At 37.6% G+C, this 12,919-nt stretch overlaps 1 protein-coding gene across 1 annotated transcript in view; it reads left to right on the forward strand.

The window, feature by feature from the left end:
* The first annotated feature begins 5,348 nt into the window (after nucleotides 1-5,348).
* Nucleotides 5,349-12,919, forward strand: part of LOC139960199 (uncharacterized) — a 55,813-nt gene continuing 48,242 nt past the window's right edge. Inside the window, exon 1 of the mRNA XM_071958386.1 lies at nucleotides 5,349-5,509. The gene's annotated coding sequence lies outside the window, so the exon portion shown is untranslated. The remainder of the gene's footprint in view (nucleotides 5,510-12,919) is intronic.

Consider the following 12,919-nt stretch of genomic DNA (forward strand, 5'->3'; position numbering starts at 1 on the left):
TGGCTCTATCTCGCTTGTGTCAACTCCCCAAATATTTCCCACCTGTTTTTCTCTCCAGGGAACAGAAACAGAAGCGGGGTCCATCTTTATAAGGAGGAGGAGGAGGAGGAGGAGGAGGAGGAGGAGGAGGAGGAGGAGGAGGAGGAGGAGGAGGAGGAGGAGGAGGAGGAGGAGGAGGAGGAGGAGGAGGAGGAGGAGGAGGAGGAGGAGGAGGGGTGTAGCTCTGAGGTCTCTGAAGATGATTCCCCATGTAGAGGTGTCTTGTAGAATCCTCGCTCAGAAAAACAACAGAGTAAAAGTATAAACGTCATCTGAAGCATGCTTATACATATTTAGACTATTCATTTTTAAATGCATACAAAAGAAGAAATAAGTCTAAACGCAAGGTTGCGGTAATGAATACTTTTGGATTTTAATGTGAAGTTGAAGAAAGCAAATTGAATTGTGGAATGGAAGGGTGGGGGATGTAGAGGGAGTACTTTGAAGAAACTTCACCAAAGATAGAGCATGGGCACGAAAAAAACAAAAAAAAACAACTTGATTTACTCTCAACTCCAGGCCACTTACATCGATACTGAACAGCCAAGGGAATAGCCTATAGGTACTTCACATGATCTAAGTGAAATGTTATAGCGAACGAGGCTGATAAAGAAGCGGGAGGGGATTGGGGTGGGTGGGGTGAGTGTGAGGGTGGTCAACCTACTCTGAATACGCGCCTTACGATATGGATTTGAAAGTTAAAAGAAGAGCTTTACTTCAGGTTTACGTAGTTAGGTCAAATAGGGCAAGGCTTTAAGTAAGAAGCAATATACTTTATGAGATCCCACACACACACATCCCGAAGTGGCTGCATTTTGTTGTTGTTACGGTAAACATCAACAATTTTCAAGATGGGTGAAATGAATGTATTTATATCACACTGACATGTGCGCCCCCTCCCCCTCCCGCCCCTTTCTCGTTTGAGAACTAAACGCACGTTTGATAAGACACACTAAATTAACTACAATATTTGCTTCTTTTGAACGTATTATTCACTTCTCCGGACACTCTCTTTAATGTGTCTCGTCAGGCAGAAATTGTATGGTCACTTTGCTCTAGGTTTTTTAAGGGTCTCATTAAATATTGACTTTGCAATTTACAGAGTGCATATAAATAATAAGTAAGTCCGCTTAATGCCTCCGATATATCGGTAATAGCTTCGTAGCTACTTTATGTCATAAAATTATACGATTCGCTGTAATTTCTTCAAAGCGATTAACGTTTTCCACGTATATGCAAATAACGCTGTTTTGTAGCGTGTGAACTATAGTGTACTGTTTAGACGTGTTAAAGGTATAATAATAAAATATGCGGGCGACAATTTGTTTACCCAAACTGACATGTATCTTAGTAAGGCGTCTCTAACACCTCCCTCATGTTGGCGCAAAAGTTAAGTATTTTTGCGTGAGTTATAACGAAGCTTTATTGACTTAAAAAAACGTTTCTAATGTTTTGCCTGTCATGTCGTATGCTAGTTTCTTTATTGTTCTTTTTGTAGCTTACTATTAATGTGATGTTCATACCTGTCGGTTGTTGTTGGTTTCCTTGCGTTAGTCGAATTTAGTGATAACCAGTATTAATTAAGAAATTAATCACGCGTGTAGTGTACATATATACTACTGTGGAAGGGCGGAGGGTTTGATTCAGGAATAATGTACCGTATACGGAACACAGTGTATCCTGATCATTGTGATATCACCGGATATAATATATGGATAATATATATATTATCAATATATATATATATATGTATATATATATAAATAAATGAAAATGGATATTATATATATATATATATATATATATATATATATATATATATATACACAAATGATTTTCGAGTTGGTTAGCATCATGTTTGATCTCTAGAGTAAGGCAAATATGTCACCAAAAACAGAGCTAGTATTGTTCGATACAGGTGACAAACGCCTACAGTGGAATTACGATCTACCTTACCGGTTTCGAACCTCTGGACATACAATCAGCGTCCATAGCCTAGTGGTTAGGGTGTCCGCGTACATAGCGGGAGGCCCGTGGTTCGAATCCCGGCGGAGGCTGAAAGTTTTTTCACTGTTCTTGATTTTCCAACTCATTACGATTTTCATTTATATATATATATACATATATATACCGGGACCCGACCTCCGGGCCTCCAGTTTTACATACGGACACCCAACCAACTAGCCCGCTTGGACGTTGATTGCAAGTCCGTAGGTTCCAAACCAGCAAAGAAGGTGGTCATATTTTGCCTTACTCTAGAGATCAAACACGACCTTAACCAACTCGAAATCATTTGTGAATCCTAATTCCGGATCTCGAAATCGTCACTTTGAACACAACTCTGCTACATGAAATAGAAATGAAAGAACTAAGGCAATATGAATATGTATATTTGAAACGGCAATGTGTACTCAAATTTGCGTTTCATGCCGTTATGATGACGGCTAGTTATAAAAATACGTTCGCAGTTTCAATTATTTCAGTGTAGCTTGTCTTGAAATGTTAATAGTGGTCACCTCAATCTTGAAGCCGAATTATACATCAAATCATTGTGCGTGCATGTGATAAAAGTAAAAAAAGGTCTCGCAACCCAAAAGACCATTTTGGTCATTCCTCTGTGGTTATTAGTCTGCTACAAACTAAAACCTTTTATAGATCTTCTCGCTTCATTTACTGTCTCATTCCGCATCGGTTACCATACAAAGGTCGAAATTTTATTTCTTTTATTTGATTTAAGCAAAGCATTATATTTGATAGAAAGCCGTGTTCTTAATTAGAATGATTGCCTTTTTGAACTATACGAGAAGATGTATCAACGCGGAAAAAAAATGACTGCATAATCTGCATGTTCAACCATTTGCTGTGAAAAAGGTACGATTTTATCATTTCCCTTTTTTCTCCTTCTTCAGTGTTTGTTGTCTTACATTGAAACCTGAACGGCTTTGTATTGCCTCTTTCAATACATAAGCCTACATAGCAATAGAGCCGGCCACATATTGCCCCACTGAACGCGATCCAACTCAAATCGACTGTTTTAACGTGGATAGTCGAACAGTGCGCGTGTGAAAGATTTAGCCCGCTTTTAAGTATACCCGTCGGGTTCAGATGGGGGAAACGACTAGCAGTCGACAGTGTGAGGTGGTTAGCGAATAAAACTGCACAGATTTGATAAATGTAGCCGACCACAGGGGAATAATATTTGCACGTGACGCGCACCAGTCGTTAACAGAAAACATGCCTATAGTGTGCGTCCATCTGTCTTTCACTATGGTCGAGGGGTCCGACTAATGGGTTTTGACGACTATCGAATTCTAGGCCATGGTAGTCGAGTTGAGTCGGTTCATATAACGTTGCAGTATAGTGAGCGGCCGGCTTTAATGTAGGTTGGTGGGTTTCGAAACTAAATTATTCCGATGTTAGAAAGTAAAAACGGACGGTTGTTAAATTAATCTGATCATGGCTAAAGAGCGATTATGGAATGAACGACTCTTAATTACAAAGCTATACTTTTTTAAAGTCCTTTTCTCAAAACATTCGGCATGTTGGTGGGATAGCGTAGGGTTTATACAGGTTGCACAACGTACCAACATGATTGGGTGTTCAAAATGCATAGACCTTTTATAATTAATTTCCTTTGATAGGTGTTTAGTTTACCTGTGAAAGAGATGCTGCTATTATCAAAACATACGACACTATCAGTAGCGTGTGCAAATGGGGTAGCGTGGGGGACGGGGTGGGGGAGGGGATTTGGTCCCGCTTCCATCATCAGTAAGGGAAAACATTCAATGGCAGATTTCTAAATTCAGTTGGGGAAGAATTAGACCATTCCTCCGGTCCCAGGACAAGAGGTATGGGGCTTTATCCCCCTCCCCCTCCCCACCCCATCCCCCACCTTCAACATAACTCATACAACATGTCGTTTTCACCTAATATATTCTCTTATTATGCTTTGGAATGCACCATTTGACACCAAAGCCTTCATTTTTCTACGGGTGCATGTGAATGATTCCAACCCTCAGCATTTGAGTCAGCTTTTATCCCAGGGCTGCTTCTCTACTTTATAAAATCCTGAATCAGCCTCTGTGAAATTTATAAATTGGTTCCACCCCTGAAATCCAGCACACGCCATGGACTCGGCCCTTTAATACATTTACCTACCCCGCAAGTTGTTGCCGCAGGCAATTAATTTGCCGACAGTTCATTCGAAAAGTTCAAGAAAAACAACAGATCCCAATTTTACCAAAGTAGCACCGTTACAATGTAATTTTGTTAAAGGATTAAGGTTACGCCAACCATCCTCAAGCTGCACTGAGGATTACTACATGTATGTTACGTGAAACATACAGTGGATCTTACTGTTCATGCACATTAACGCTAGGCTTACACCAACATGTGGTGTATACGTGATAGGCAACATGCTGTCGCTATCCTCTCGTCACTCATTATTATTACTGTATATCATATCCGTTCAATGCAAACCAGAACATTGTCGTTAATAGGTTTTATTCTAACTACTCAAAGATAACGGATCTAAAAACCCTTGCACTTTTAACCCCCATCCCAAAGGCATTGTCCCATAATTGTGTCCTTGGAAACCACGCTTCACTGATTGAAGAAGAGTTGAAATATATACCTCTGGGGAAGAATGGTATAGAACCCGGATCCCAGGCAATCATACGCGTGATTCAATGATCATTTACACTAAAGTAAACAACCCCCTCGATCTCCTCCGCTTCTCTCCCATCCTATGTTACAAATGTTTCTCTTCCTTGCAAGAATTCTGAATCAACTTGGTTTAACCAGGAAACTATTACAGAGTAGCTCTTATAGATTTAATAACATCGCCAGATTTCGAGTAGGTCACGCACCATTTCAAACATATAGATATTTAGAGAGATTACACAGACCTATAACAGCAGTGAGATACAATTTTGAAACGTTCTCTGTACACGACATCTGATCTACGGCCCCAGATCGAACTATCGACGGAACACTTTCCGGCTAACATTGTTCCTCTACGCGGATTGGTCTAATCAGCGAAATTAATTTTCTCAAAATTTATCACGTTTTTTTCTGTCTCCATCTCCACCTCTCTCACTCTATTTCTTACAAGTCTGAAATAACCTTGACAAACACCAAAGAGTAATTAATTCTGTTAAGATACATGACACAATTGCACATTAGTCATTGGCAGCCTGAAGTCAACCACGCCTCGTTTTGGGTTTCTTCGCCGTTGATTGGCTAATTGGCTTGTGAATGGCAGCCACTTCGATTTTTTCGCCTCTTAATTCAAACTGCCCAAAATCCCATAAAATCAGCAAGTATAGAAGAGGACTTAACATTTTGGAAAGAAGGATCGCTAACTTTCATTTCGGTGTAGCTAAGAAAATATTTCTATAAAGCTGTATAGTGGATTGCAGACGGACTGGAGTAACTGTAAAAATTAAGGATATCTAAAACCATAAAATCGGTAAGTTCCGCTTCGCTTTATTAATTCAAAATCACTTTCATTATAATTATTTGGGTGATCTACTATCCTATTATTAATACACTTCAGTTATCAATTTCATTTTGTTTAACATTTTCATCAAAATAATAGATAATTTTGATCTACTTAAAACAAAAATATTTTAAACTTTAAAAAATTATGTTGGTTTTCGTCATTTGCTTCTTTTCCATGAGATCACACTACACTGCAATCCAGATTGTTCCAACACTGTATGCTCAGAAAAAATAATGAATAGATAATTAACCTATGGAACATCTGTCATTATAATTTTCATTAATTTCATCTTTTTATAATGAGGTTTCTTTTAATAATGTGAAATACTACACATTATTGCGGAATCGGCCTGTAAAATCATACAAGCAATCACCCTTCCGATTAAAAATTAAAAAAAAGTTGGAAATATACAATAAGACAAATCGCAATATATCATTTATTCTTTTATTGTAACGTCTTGCTTTAAGATTGTGATGTAATTAGAACCGCAGTTTATATTTAGAACTCAAAATATATATAGTCAACGTTCATCGTGACTATTTTCAAAGTCCTTGCAATGGGACAATGATCTTGTATAATTGAAAAATTTATTCTTATTATTGAATTAACTTTCAAATGTAACCGCTGGAGATTGTTGAACTACTCTTGGGAAGATTAAAATATACCAAATTAATTTAGTAATGTTTTACGCAGAAATCGTGATTTGCTTAGTCAGGTAGGCTATTGAATATGTGCTCATGTCTAATTCTATCAAGTAAAGTATAGAATCAAATTAAAAATATGAAACTTAACCACGAGTTCATGCATTGTAAGTTGTGACATCACAGAAACCGATCTATCAACTTTCAATCGAAATTCAGATTGAAATTGCTCAATCTATGGAGTTAAGAGAGCAGGCTTATGTCACATTAAAACATTTTTTTCTTTAAATTTGCCAATGGTCTATTAGATAGATTGAATTATTTCAACATCAGTGATTGGTTTGCACCTAATTCAATCGAAAATAATAAAAAATATATATTCATAATATTTAATACATCAGAGTTGCTAAAAGGTACTTGTGTTTCTAGATCGATATAATGAAATTATAAATCTTTAATTTTGGAATATTAGTAAATGTTGAATATGAATAGTTTAAGATATTAAAGTGGAATGCGCGAACACACCCAGTGACGCGACATGTTCTGTGGAATCGTAAAAACTGAGCGTTGTGATCATGACGTCATCTGTGGTATGTTAAGCTTATGTGATTAGCGACGTTTCAATAGTTGAAAAAGTTAAAAACCAAAAAAAAAAAAAAGGATTGTTTCGATATGAATATATTTGGTTTTTCTTCGTGTTTTCTTGGGCCGGGGATGGGTCGGGATGCGGTCGGGGTACTGACGGAGGTGATAGTGATCATCGGAGTCTACTATTGTTTACACAACAGGGTGTTCTTTGCATAATGGTGACGTTTTATTCAATGTGATATGAAACTGCTGGGCTAGAAAGTTTCATGGTCATTTGAGTATTTTAAGTTTGATTGTAAACTTTGTTGGGTTTTACATTGAAGGGAATTGTTTTTGGCTGCTTCTGTATATAGCTAACGAGAACGTTAATTATTTGAGGGTAACTTCTTTCGTAGCAACACTGGAAATTATCCCAGACTATAACAAGCACAACACGCTAATTATCCACCATGCATAACAGCTCTACTTGAAGAAGTGGTATATTACGAAAGAGGGTGAAAAACGGTGTCAGCTTTCCGTACGATTAGCCCTCTCTTATGATTATCATTACCACAAAGCCATTCTTACCCAAGCCCTATCATCACCCCCTTGTCCGTTACGCCCCTCCCACTTTCCCTACCCCTAAACTACCCCCCCCCCCCGTACATTGTCTTATAGATACAGCCCATCAGCTATAAGATAAATAAGTAGTTTTAGCTTATTAGACGACATGTTGGCGTATAGTCAGACGACACCATCATCACCATGTTCTAGTTACGTAATAGTTTCAATCTAATGAACATGAATCATATAACCCTACTATAATATATAACATCCATATTTAAGTTCATGCGGGTTGTCCTCGACCGCAAGAACGACTTGTTACGTTCTATTACTGATGTCTTCACGTATGGTTAATCTCTGATATTCTTATTTGACTGATGTACAAAGTCGTCTGTTGATGACACTCCGTTTATTGTTTAATTTATTTTCAGTGAAAACATCATCCATCTTGCTAGGTCTACTCATATGTTCTCTACTAATTGTACAAGCAATAAAGCTTGATATTGGCTATTGTAACAACATGCAAATATGATGTATCAAGACCGTTGAAATGTTGTAGTATAATCCTATGTCTGTTTATAATGTTGTAGTATAATCCTATGTCTGTTTATAATGTTGTAGTATAATCCTATGTCTGTTTTATCTGTCTGTCTGTCTCCCTGTCTGTCGCTCTGTATGTGCGTCTTAATAAATCTTCTCTCTAACCTTAAATATGAAGATAGACCGATAGTATAAAAAAATCTCGATACACTGAGGTTTGAAACACATATTGCTTTGCGAAATATTAGATATAGACAAAGGCTACATTTTGAAAGACTGTTTTTTCTTCAAAGAATGTTTGGTCACGATGAAAGATGAATATCTAGTGACATGGCTTAGCAATTTCAGCATGATTCCCAAATAACGTGACAACATAGAACGTATTTTACAAGCATTTAAATATATATATAGCAAAAAAAATATTCAGTGTTTTGTAGAAAAATCGGACATATTTGAAATGAATACTAGCAACCATATTCCTCATAAAGACATATTAAATGAAACAAACATTTAAAGAGATAAACTTCCTAATCATAAACTGTACAAATTTTGTGAGAAATTAAGCATTAAGTCAGCGTACTTAGAAGAATATACCAGTTTATACTATGCGTAAAAGTAACTGGTTCTGTAATTTATATAACCGACATTATTGTCAATCGTTCTTGCTTAGAGAATAACCTTCTCTCTCCCACAGCTGTAGATCGGATATCCGTTTCTACAGATCCGATAGAAACCGAATCTGCAGAGAGAATAACCGTTCTGTGAACGATAACCTTTCTTTCATATCAATTAGAATATTATATCGTACAGAAGGAAACCCGTTTTTTTTTTTGTAAGGGAAGTTAAAATCTTCGCAGAGAAGGTAACCGTTTTTGCCTGTCGGTTAACCGTCTGATTTGAGTAGTGTCATCGTTTCTGTTGAATGTTACACGGTTACACGGTTACCGATCCTGATTGTGCAGAGGGGATAACCGTATTCACGTGAACGGTAATCGTTCTTGCATAAAGTATTAGTCAAGGCAGGAAAGGAAAACATTTTCTTCATGAAGAGAGTATAAACCCTCCATGTAAAGTAAATCTGTGCAAGGGCGTAGGAACCGGGGGGGCTGGGGGGCGCCAGCCCCCCAGTGAAAAATGTGGAGGGGCGGAAGTATCATTCCGCCCCCCCGGTTCGCAAGTCAGAAAACCCCTTTTTCATTTCCAAATGAGTAAAAAAAATCTCATTTGGAGCAACAAATTGCATCTAAGGCCAGGTGAAAATACAAAATTAAGTTTACAAAATGGAGTGCGTGTTGAAGTGTGCTATATTGCACCAAATTGCATCTGAGGCCACCTGGAAATGCAAAAAATTCCAAAGGGGAGGGGGACACCCCCTCCCCTTAGACCCCTCCCCCAGGCCGGCCATCAGTCTTCAGCCCCCCCCCACTCAAAAGTACCTTCCTACGCCACTGAATCTATGTAAGTAAAGTACTATGTAATGTAAAATAAAGAGAAGAAAATCTATATGTAAAGTAGTCAAGTGTCCCTTCTAGGCGGGTAAACGCCTCATCCGATTAGATGGTATAGTCTATGTTGAAAGGATAACCGCTTCAGCAGATGATAACCGTTTCTGCAGCTATATATGGCGGACAAGGCTACTTAAAACCGAGGAAGGAAAGGAATTTAAAACTGCTAAAAAACAGTGAAGTTTTGGGCTGTTGGGTAGAGGTTAAGATCAATCCCTTGCTTCAAAGTAACAATTATCTACTATTTGTAATAGTAATTATATTTGTACTTTGTAGAATTTGATTAACTACCCGTGGTCTGAATTATATCCGCGTGTTAATGTCAACAAAGAGTTTTAAACTTATTTTTCGAAATACTTCAAAGTTCATGTTTCTTTCTCAGACATTTCGATATGCCAAGGTTAAAATTCTTGGGGGGGGGGGGGGGCACGTATGTCACCTCAAATATTATCAGAATCGATTAAATTCCGGATAAAATATTCTACAGTAGACCCTAACTTATATAAAGTCAAAAGCGTCTGTGTCAACAGTAAAAGCAACCAACTTATATTTTACCGATGTGAAACATTTACCTTGTCCACAATAATATATTTTTAATTTCAAGTCATTTCGTATAGTCATGAATATAAATCTAAAAATATTAATGTATTCATAGCTTCAATTTCCTTTTCGGAAGACAGACTTTTAAACGAATTCATTCCTCAAAATGTTTAAGGGGAATTTACATACGTCTGCCAGAAAAGTGTCGAAGTTCAAAAGAAATAATAGCTTTTCAGCGAATAGGATTATGTCCTGCCCCCCCCCCTTACCCCTCTCACCCCTCCCGACAACAGGATCAAGTTACAAATTATTGATGGTAACAAGGAGCCCCTTTTCTTCGCCCTCCCCTTTCATGTACCCCTCCTTCCTTTAAGCAAATGCCACAGTCAGTGCTATTAGTCAGTCAGTCAGTTTGATTCGAATGAAAGTATATGTGGAGCTGCTCTAAAATAAAAAAATTACGTTAAGTGTTCTGTTGCACATTGGGAAACTAAACCAATAAAGTGCACTTACCGCAAAAATATATCTGTACATCGACAAATGGTGTAACAGGTGTTATTCTGTTTAACATTCAACTCCTGTTGACTTTATCTGTTCTTTAAACGTATATATATACAAAGCGTATACATGAATGACATCTGGGAAATAGAAAATAATAAAGATTGAAGTTTATCTGCATGGAGGGTTGTATAAATATTAGAAGAATTGATTTGTGAAATAAAAGAACACGTATATACGACACTAAGAAACTCAGTGCCCGAGGAACAGCCTCTGGAAACCTAATGACATCAAATGCCAATATCCACCCCTCCCCACCCCCACCACCGCCCCTTCCGACCCTTATAAAGATTTTACTGTCACAGTAAGAACATGAAAAAGGCGTATACCTTGCCTGGAAATGTTCACGGACCTTGTGACCCTTGACCTCTGTCCCCCAGCACACACCACATGTACATTACTTAATTATGGTATCGTGTAATATCGAATGGCCACAATGTCTCCAGACCAGCCAGTTGGGACAGTTTTCTAATGTTAATACCTTTCTAAACTGACCGCCCATACTGTGCTTCAAAGCACTCGTATTGACAGTACAAACAGTTCTTAACCTTTATCTGATAGAAACAATGATATTCGTACTGCTCATACTGACACTATATATTCGAGTGGTCCGAAGCGGGACACCTACAGTACAGTATAGAAAAAATTGTCCAAACTGGATGCTCCAGACGAGTTTCATTTTGAATATGTATGTCTATGATGGAAGTCTCAAGGGAAGTGGGGTGGGAGAGCGGGGGGGGGGGCTAAATAAAGGCGTATATTTCCTTCCATAATTGTTTACTCTAGTCTCGCGTGCGGTTAACGATTTTTTAAATGACAATATACTGAGATGCATCGCAAGCCGGTCTTTTTCCTTAACATTGTAGGATGTTGATAAGAAGGCGATAATAAAGCATGATCGCTATATATCATGAAATTATTATCCAATCAGAGAGCACTGTATGAGAGAAATATCTCATAAGTCATGAAAAGTGCGTTTCAGTCGTGAACAGTGAATATTTACTCATTGTAATGAAAACCTGTCTAGAAATAGAAAAATAATAAAAAAAAATAATAATGAACCACCCACTTCTCATTAACGTTTCAAACACGGACTGAGATGAACTGAAGCTGCATTTGTATAAACTTGGGTTCTTGCACTAATTGAGAGTTTATTGAAACGCAAATAATATGGTGTATGATGACATACGGATAACGTGAAGTATTCCCTTATGTATCAAATCATATGTTATGCAGATGCAGTTACAGACACACTGAAGTTACTATAATTGAAATCCTCATATTAACCAGACTAACCACTATTTTCGACGCATTTTATTGATCGAAATAGTCTCAACGAAAACGGCTCAAAAGAGAATACAACTGATGTAGGACAGAATCTTTCATGTTGTTTTTACAGGCGCTTTCATGAGTTATTTCACTAATTCATTTGAATTGCACAGTAACATTTAATACATGCAGCTTGTGTTTAGTAAGGGAAATTTTGCTTTCCTTGCTTGTAGTTTTTTAAATGCTCACCTTCTTGTGAAATCTGATCAAAACATCGAAAAAAATCACCTATAGCTGAAGGATAATGCTAAGCCACGAAGCAAAATCCGATCTCTATAAACCGTTGTCTTTTAATGGAACAGTTGTAGGCCTACACTTAGCAACGCGACCGACTACCTTATATAAACCGTACCATCCTACCGTGCTTTTATTTAAGTATCAACCAACTACTATTGACGTAATGAGGTGAAGTTCTTACAGTGGCATAGAATCAATATTTGTTGACAACATTAAACGCCGTTTTATATATTTTTCTTGCACAACGTGATTGGTAATAAGCAGACATTGGTTACACCGCCATTGTTGTAACATTCATATATACATAACTTTGAGATATCGTGATTTCATACAAGACAAAGTACTCGATCGACATGCCAAAATTTCTGTTGAATAACTCAAGATCGAAACATTCAATCTGACACAGTTTAAAAAGAAGAAGAAATAAAAAGAATAAATGATAACCACGTTTGATAAGCCTTGATTCGCTTTCCAACCAACAAAACTATTGGCCTATTTCCTTTTGTATTGTATGTATTAAGATCCTCCTGCAAGCAGGAACCCGCGAAGAAGCCTCATTGGCTTATCGAAGCCGCAAGCTGACCGAAGTCAGTCTCTTAGAATTCATATTTTACGTCCATTATTATGAATTGTCAATTGTCAACAACTGTGTAACTGGACGACATACATTAATCTTGGAGTGACTCGAACCGGGGACCTTATGATTGGAAGGCACTGGCGCTTACCACTGAGCTAACACTCCACTGCTTTTCGTTAACTTTCCTTACAATCCAAGTTTCAATATGCTTTTCTTTAGTGCATTGTCACAAACACATTTCTTACTCATTATTATTGCTCATTAATGAGCTCGTACTAATACTCAATACTTCAAACCAGGATCACTTATATACCTAAAG

This window comes from Apostichopus japonicus, chromosome 19 (assembly GCF_037975245.1).
Source record: "Apostichopus japonicus isolate 1M-3 chromosome 19, ASM3797524v1, whole genome shotgun sequence".
Classification (NCBI taxonomy): Eukaryota; Metazoa; Echinodermata; class Holothuroidea; order Aspidochirotida; family Stichopodidae; genus Apostichopus; species Apostichopus japonicus.